At 49.7% G+C, this 6590-nt stretch overlaps 2 non-coding genes across 2 annotated transcripts; one reads left to right on the top strand and one right to left on the bottom strand.

Annotated features, from left to right (window-relative positions):
• Positions 1 to 319: 319 nt before the first annotated feature.
• Positions 320 to 391, top strand: Trnaw-cca (transfer RNA tryptophan (anticodon CCA)). The gene has a single exon. It is a non-coding gene; the product is annotated as a tRNA-Trp (tRNA).
• Positions 392 to 853: 462 nt separating this feature from the next.
• Positions 854 to 925, bottom strand: Trnaw-cca (transfer RNA tryptophan (anticodon CCA)). The gene has a single exon. It is a non-coding gene; the product is annotated as a tRNA-Trp (tRNA).
• Positions 926 to 6590: the final 5665 nt, after the last annotated feature.

Here is a 6590-nt window from a genome sequence, read left to right as displayed (position 1 = left end):
GCGATCGAAAAAGGATGATATCCGCCTGATGTGCTTATGTCGCTCATACCTTGAAAGCAAAATATCCGCCTAATGTCGCATAACATTTATTCGTCTTATATGTCACACGGCACAGCAAGGAGTTTTAGGCTAGCGAATGTCGTGTGATCGTCTACGTTTTGTGCCAACCCTACGCCTGACGACGCTCCCGTGAGCTTGCTTCGCTGCAGTGCAACGGAACAAGATAGCGAACAACGCATCAATGTGACAATTACCTCCTAAACACGCACACACAAAAACCAACCCAGAAAACATCCCAGATAACGCACTGCGAACAGCTGACTCGGTGGCGCAACGGTAGCGCGTCTGACTCCAGATCAGAAGGTTGCGTGTTCGAATCACGTCCGGGTCAAAGTTTTTCTTTTTTTTTTTCGCTGAATCTTTATTTGCTTCCTTCGCCGCGGTGTACTCGAAGGGGTCGAAAGTACGGTGTCCGTCAATAGTTCTTCTAAAAAGCTAGACCGGGCACCAGCGAAGCGCCGTAGGTAGCAATAGCAATGACTGCAGGGCTGCAATTTGAAGTCAACGGAATCCCTAAAAAAAAAAAAAAAAAAAAGGAATCCGTAGCTTGTGCAGGATCACGTTCTGCGTCAATGTGCACCGGCCTTGACTCCGCAGTGAGGCAAATTCAGCGCATCTGGCTATAAATAAGAAGGTTGCTGGCTGGAACCGCGTCGAGGTCAATTTATTTTTCTCTGTGGGCCTTTGTACGCAAATCTGCATTTACATTGGTTTGCAACAACGCCCCCAAAATTAGGAATCACTGAAATGAACATATACCAACCACAGGCAAAATGTTAAAAAAAAAACTCTTTGACCCGGACGTGATTCGAACACGCAACCTTCTGATCTGGAGTCAGACGCGCTACCGTTGCGCCACCGAGTCAAGACAACTCCGCCGCCACCCAGTGAAGCACTTGTTTTGGCGGCGTTATCTAGACCGGTCAGTCGGCACACGCCGCGTGCCTTGTTTTCGCTTTGATAACCTTGAAACTACTAACGCGGTTATATCAGTCTTTCCGTTGCGAGCGATAAGCGTCCGTGCAGCACTCCAAACCCTGAAACACAGTTGCGTTCGGGACAGTGTTTTTTTTTTTTTTTTTTATTTATTTATTTAAACCCCCCGAGGTTTGCTGGTGTAGCCGTAATATGAGACAGGCCAAATCAGACACGGTTATTGCATTACGGGCAGCCGGCCAGCCCGCAAAAAAAAAAAAAAAAATACCGCGGTCGTTTCTCTCTTCGTACAGATTTCCTAACGGTTGGCTCACAATTGAGTCCGACCACTGATTGCAAATCACGAGGCACTTAATGAGTTACCTCGAGTGTTACGCAGTAGCTATACACGTGAACGCTGTTCGAATACATGCACTGTGTTCTTTTGAAGGGCCTGTTTTCTGAGTAATTGCGCGAATTTCGACGCACATTATAGACCCCCAGGTGGACAAAAATAATCCGGAGCCCTCCACTACGGCGCACCTTTTAGCCCAGGTGTAGTTTTGGCGCGTAAGCCCCTCAAATTATGAATAATTGCGCGTGGGGGTATTCGAGGTAACTGACGGAAATCATCCTAACAAATAGCTCGCCGTTAGCTCGATCCATGTAAAATATTCTACGCTAGAGGGTTGAAAAAAAGGAGAGCGCACGGGTCATTGAAGGAAATACCTTAAGAGCTTACGCAAGAAAATACATCTGCTCTCGTTTCATTTCTGAGCGCAGAACATTGTTAAGCCGTATTTACTATGGGGTGACAGAGCATACGGAACCCAAACGATGCTAGGAGTTAGCTGGCTTGAAAGATCGGCATAACTATAAACTTTTAATCAGCTCCGCAGATCCAACGTCTGCACACACGGACATGTTTTCCCTTTGTGATAAACAAAAATATGTAACCTTTAGAGGGGGCTACCTTACCCGAAAACAGTCTGCCACAGCATCGTGCATCCACTTGAGGACACCAAAGTTTGAAAAAGAAAGAGAAACATTGGGGCGTGTTTCATCTTGGTTTTACCCAACTCACGGCCCTAACTAAGTGGTTGACGGCAATTAAGGGTTATGACGTCACGTCAAATACAACGTCTACGGAAGGTCTATAAATGTATACACCTGGGCTTCAACCGACGATTCTCCCTTTCCATACAGCTACGGCATCTTTGTCTCTTACGTGGGATCCTAAAAAAACGTTGTGTGTTTTTGAATGCCTAGTAAAACACGTCGTGGTGGTTCAGTGGTTAAGGCGTTGTGCTGCTGAGCCCAAGGACGTGGGTTCGATCCCCGCCGCGGAGGCTGCTTTTCAGACGGAGGCGAAGAGCGAAAACACCCGTGTGTCCGGATTTCGGTGCACGTTGAAGATCACTTCGCGGTCGAAATAAATTCAGAGAACAAGTGTAGACTCGGCGCGTTAAACGCCGAAATTTCAACATTTGAATTGAATGACTAGTAAAACAATGCGCAGATGGGCAAACATGATTTGAGAATAGCGGAGGCAGGCAGCGGCGCGCCGCGTGCAGGGCTTCCACAGTGGGTATTGATGCTGCTGTCCTTGTGGCCGCGATTATCGTGCGTTCACACTCTCGGGCAGCGAGCGAGTGCGACGGAAGGGGAGGAGAGGGTTATGTCGCCCGCTATCCAAGCGACGGCCGCTTTTACATCGTCATATCGGAGTAGACTTTCTCTGCGTGCGTGCCGCGGACCGCCGATACGGGATGTCGCGTCCTGTGCCCACGGCATACGTGCTTCGGGGCGCGAGGCGGGGTGGTTACTGCATTACCGGGGTGGTTACTGTACGCACTTGTTGTAACGAGATCGGTTCATTCGAATTCTCACTTCAATCGAAGTTCTTTTTAAAGCAGAGCTTTTTACCTCTACCCCAAGGGTTCTGTCGCGACCGTTGGTGTCAACAGAAAACTCCCGCGAACAAATAAATGAAGTTACTGGCACCGCCGGGAACCGAACCTGGAACAAATGTAGAAACCGAGCGAGAGCCCGTTGTCTTACCGGTTTACCTACGAGTCCACGCGGAGACGGGGGAGACAGACGGTGCACTCACTGAGCACATCTGCGGGTGCACCTCTGCGTTCTCGCTGAATGCCACGTGATAGCGTCACGCGACCTCTCGCGGCGCGCTTTGTAGAGCCACGACTGTGAATTCAAGTGACGTCGTATGGGTAATCGTTGTGGGTGTCCCTTACAGCTTCGCTTTCCAACAACCGTCACAGGGTGAACTGGCGCGCATTTTTTTTTAGGTGAAGGGAGAGCAAATCATCTCCGCTTTAACGAAGTATCGCTGATAGCAAAGCCATTTTCCTGTCTCGAGTTCTTCGTTATAAAGACGGTTTACTCTTTTCAATCAGGATGACATGGAATAGACAGAAAGTGACAAGCGGACTTAAACAGAGGACACCAAGGCAATGAAGGATGACAAAGACTTAGTCACCTGTTGTTGTATGGATGGGAGTAGGAAAGGAAGTCCCTCGTCCACCGAGAAGGTTCGAGATGTCCACGCGCTCCCGATTAGACACGGCCTGAGGGATGAACGAGATAACAAAGAAAGCAAACTCAAACATGATTGGCTACGTTTCGCGTGAGGTTAGTGGTATGAGGTGGTAAACAGAAACGGTGCAGGCAAAGATCGCGCCCCTTCACAGACAACACATGCGAAATTGGGAATTGTCGGAGGCCCTAAACATGAGAAACCGTCTATACAGCAAATGTATCTGTAAGCACTGTCACGCATTCTAGGGTATTTAGAAAATTCGAGAAATGATGTTGCACAAGCTGTCACAGATGTCAACATTTCAAGAGGCCACAGAAATCCAAGGAGCATTTCACTTCCCCTCCCGGACTGCTGATCAAGAGTGATCGGTGAGGCGAGAAGTAAAAAAATAAATAAATTCATTGGCGTTAGCGCGATGCCCCTTACGTCCGTCACCAAAAGGACATATCCCGCGTTATGGTGCTATGCGATACGTTTAGGGTTACCGGATAAACTGCATCTTAAAATTCAACTGCGCGCAAATTAACGAGGACGTGAACACACTGAAGACACCCTGCGCTTGTGGTGTCTTCAGTGTGTTCACGTCCTCGTTAATTTGCGCGCAGTTGAATTTTAAGATGCGTCAATACCAACTCGCCCAACTTTCGACCCTTTTACGAATAAACTGATTTTATGCAAACTCAAGGACTCGTGCACATACGAGCAAACGAACGAAAATAATACAGGCATTGGCACCAATAGGGGCCATATGAGTGCGCAATAGAGGTGGTTCGTGTGTGCAGAACTAAGCACGTGAGCACACGAGCGAGCTCGCCGTTTTTCTTTAGGTTTTGCATTTTCACGCGACGACGTCGTTTTTCACACGGCGCGCAGTCGCCCCGAGGGAGAAGCGCAGAGTCGGGCGATTCTGGGTCTTCCATTCGTACGCATAATCGGCGTATTTTCAGCCATTTGATGCTTGCGTTTGTCTAGTAGCACAAACGCAGTAGATCACTTGGTTGAAAATGACAACCACACCGTACGACGTAGTTGTGTACTTTGCCCGCTCGTAACCTTCTGTCCGTTTCTCCTTACGTCAGCGCACGCCTCAACGTCGACGTAATCGCACTTACCGAGCACACTCTTCGCTTCCATAATTCATCTCTCCGCATCGGCCATTGGCCTTCCGCTCTAATAAAGGTTCTGCTACTACTGCTATCGCGCCCTGCGTCGCCTCTGACTGGATGTTATGGCATTTATGAAAAAGAAATAAATAGCTGCGGCTGACACTGCAAACACCATCCAGATGCTCATGTTCACACTTTTGTCGCAGATAAGTGGTCACGCCGACGCCCCGCCGTGTACCGACAAATGAAAATAGTGCGCGCAGGAAAGAGAGGGAGTGAGCGAGTAAAAGCATTTTATCAACACAGGGAGATGGCAGATAAGGAAAGAGCGGAATCTGCCCAAGCCTGGGTGGTGCCCACTCGCAAATCCTCGAAGACAAGAATCAGTTCTTGGATGCACGGGCAGCGGTAATGGACCGCATGCGAGGCCACTCTCGACAGCAAAGGGGTCGGCGATAAAATCCGAGTCGTCGTGCTTCGCAGGGGGTATCTCGGTCGGATTGGGTGGGGCGTTCAGAAGTACGGGGGATTCGAAAGCAGATCAGCGTCAAATAAGGTATGGAAGATTTGCCAGTGGAGCAGTGTTGTAATATCGGAGGATCGCCAGTCGGTTGGTGCAGTGCGTGCGTGCGTGCGTGCGTGCGTGCGCGCGAGCGGAAAAGCGGGAAGGGGGGGGGGGGGGGTCAGTGCATTGTTGGCATGAACTTTGTTCATAAAAATTTTGGTATAGGTAATTAGCAAGGGGTTGCTAAGCAGGAAACGCAAATGAGTGCTGTCATCAAGGCGGTCGTGCCCGAGACTATACTCGGTTACAACTCAAGAACGGCACCACCTCATGTAGTGTGTCACTCCGCCAAAGCGCCGGACCCGTGACGTCAGTGCGCGCGCGTTTTGAAAGGGGTTTGCTATGAATGCGTGATATCGTCTGCCTTGTCTCACGCAGTTTTTTTGTCGTCACTGGAGTCGTTTATAAGCATATTAAGTCCAAAAAATCACGGGAACGGCTCACGCCATGTTCAAAATATTCCCAGTAACGCGCTACTTGCGCCGCGCGGAGATACATCCGGCTAAGGTGATAAGGCACAGCGGCAACTTCCGGTGCCGTTCTTAAGTTGTCACCGAGTATAGACAGCATGATCCAACTGTTGAGGGAGAGGGGGGGGGGGGGGGGGGGGAGGGGGGCGGTGCAGCAGAGCCGTTAACCAGTCGGGGACTTCCCTGAGTTGCCTCATGCGTAGTATGGTTGCCGAAACTGAGACGCATACCCTTAGGCCAATCCTAAGCTTTCTCGACCACAGAGAATTCAAAGAATAAGCTGAACCTTTAAATGTGACAAAATATTTTATGTTTTCTGCATAAAACGCTTCAGCCTCGTTCGGGACGTGAGCTTGTACATTGAATTTTTTGCGGCCTGCGCACTCTCGACTGAGGCCTAGAAAATTTTGACAAAGACTGCACCATCGCGAGCAGGCAGGTTGAACCAGATGAACTAGAGCGGGATCAGAGAATGGCGTGCGGGGCTAGCGAAGATAGCAAACATCGCTTGTTTCGTGATAGGCCAACGCCTTACAGATAAGAATTGTAAAGGCGCATTGCAGCTGGTTCCCCACCCAGCGCTCTTCTCCAATGGTCACAACAATCTTCAGTATCAGTGCAACGATATTTTTTATGCAGGTCTTCACGAAGTGTGAAAGGCCGTGCCAAGTACGATGGTGCCGCCGTTCGGTGGCTTCCGCGCTTTCTAGGAGGTTTTTGCCGGTATCCCACCCCAGCGCAACAATTACGGTCGCGCGTGCATGTGCGATACAAAGTCGTTGCACGCCGACCGCATTGTTGGTCATTGCTAGTGGAGTGATGCCCCGCTGCACGATAAGATTCAGGCCGGACCTTGGACACGAGCGATGCCCCACGCCATCCCGAAGAGTGAAAGAGGGCGGCAAAAAGCTAAA

Source organism: Haemaphysalis longicornis, unplaced genomic scaffold, assembly GCF_048455015.1.
Source record: "Haemaphysalis longicornis isolate Haplotype H1 unplaced genomic scaffold, Haemaphysalis longicornis Haplotype H1 scaffold_9, whole genome shotgun sequence".
Classification (NCBI taxonomy): Eukaryota; Metazoa; Arthropoda; class Arachnida; order Ixodida; family Ixodidae; genus Haemaphysalis; species Haemaphysalis longicornis.
The sequence above is the reverse complement of the archived record's forward strand: the minus strand, read 5'-3'. Positions and strand labels throughout refer to the sequence as shown.